Below are 1,891 nucleotides of genomic sequence, written 5' to 3' on the forward strand. Positions count from 1 at the left end.
TTCCATGCGCCACGAAATGGTATTGTTTGATTTTCTTTCAACCAGTAAAAATTCAAGTAGGTCCTTCGCATGCAGGCCGCAGGGGAGCAGGCTGCTGTGCTTGCTCACCTGCCCAGCAGGTGTGACCTCCAAGGCTACAGCCACAGTTCAGCAATGTCTGTGCTGGAGGGGACTCACTGCCCTTCTTAGCCCCCAACTGAAGAGTGGCCTCAGCCCTCATCATGACACTGCTGCCAATGCCAGTCCAGGTTTACAGCCGGAGACCTTCGCCACCTCATTTTCCGGCTGTGCTCCTCTGTCCAGAGCTTTGCAGACATTTGGTCCTATTCCTGCGAAAGCAGAGCTTGGAATAGGGGCACAGTGGAAAGAGGCGGGGCGGCGGGGGGAGTTTTCACAAGTGATCTTCCGTGGATGCCCCAAATCAGCACACAGAAATTTTAGGAGAGAAGAAAAAACAAAAACCCATCAGTCCTTGAGATATTTCCAAAACCACAGAAAACTCAACTGTATGCAATCAGGGTGGGGGCTTGATTTGGTTTGGGGTTGGGTGAAATGCCCTCCAGGAGGCAGCTGTATTGGTTGAGGCATTTACCCTGGCGTGAGACCACTTTACAAGGAGGTCCCTCCAAGGCCCCACAGCCTCACCTGGAAGGAGCCCCCTACCCTTTCACTGCTGCCAGTTTAATTATTAGCTGTAGGTTTTATTAAAACTTGAAAGACACCCAAATTGTAGTTAGGTTTCACATTGCAACTGATCTCCACATATCCACATGGTATTTCCAGCTTTTGGCACCCTTCTGGAAACAGGGGATAGCAATGGACTTGTCGAGGAAGCAATTTTCCCTGATTTTGAAAGTGAAAAGCCACAGGGCTGGTCCTCCAACTCATCAGAAGGCAAGGGTGGTCTGCTTCCCAGAGGGTCATTTGGTCTTATCCTCCCCTCAGCTTCCTCAGTGAGAAGCAGGTCTGTGAGGCTGAGCGGAGAAGACATCCATTCTTAAGCACCAGGAGCTGCTTGCCACTGGGAGAGCCATAGAGGACCATGTATAGTTTGTAGAGTGAAGGCCATTGAGCCCGGACAGAGAGACCTAGGCTACAGGGCCAGGACCTAGGAGCAAGACCAGCTCAAGGTGTGCTCCATGGCCCTGACTGCACATCCAGGGCTCCTGTGGATGTGGGCACACATCCTGAAGCTGTGGCTGCCATCCTATCACACACAGCTGCTGCCCTAAGGTACCAGTACCACAGGATCCTCCAGCACAGTCTCCCATTGAGTCTTAAGCAGCACCTGCTCCTCAGGGCCCTTGAATTTTATTCACCATCTCTTATCCCCACCTCTGCCCCTTCCTATCAGTCTGTAGGCAGAGGTGGTCGCTGGAGGCTTTGAGGCTTTGCCTGATCTAATTAGTCAGAAACAGTGTTTTACACTGTCCTGCACTAGATATTGAGAGGAGAAGGAGGTCTATGTAAAATACATAGTCACAAACCCAACAGGCAGCCAAAAGGAGGAGACAGAGAACCTGCAAATGAAAGAACAAGAGAATTCTGTTCATGTTCATGTCTGCTCCAGTGCTCAGAGGGTCCCCAGTAGGAAGGTCTGTTTATTCCTCTTATAGGTGAGGGGACAGACAGTTGCACCCGCCCAGGGTCCGTGCTTGAGTCTCTGGCAGCTTCTGTCCTCTCTACATGCTAGGTCCCGACTGCTCAGGAGAGCAAGCCTGCAGGGTGGACAGTGGTGAGAAGGAAAAGGGTCCCAGGTTTTGAGATATGTCCAGAACAGGCCAAAGCTGCTCAGGGTGCACATACATACCAGTGTCTACAGGTGCAAACCCACCTATTCAAGGACCATCTCAGAGTAAACTAGTTTCCTACCAGAGGTGGGAGCTGCCTG

Source organism: Myotis davidii, unplaced genomic scaffold (assembly GCF_000327345.1).
Source record: "Myotis davidii unplaced genomic scaffold, ASM32734v1 scaffold1687, whole genome shotgun sequence".
NCBI classification, from domain to species: Eukaryota; Metazoa; Chordata; class Mammalia; order Chiroptera; family Vespertilionidae; genus Myotis; species Myotis davidii.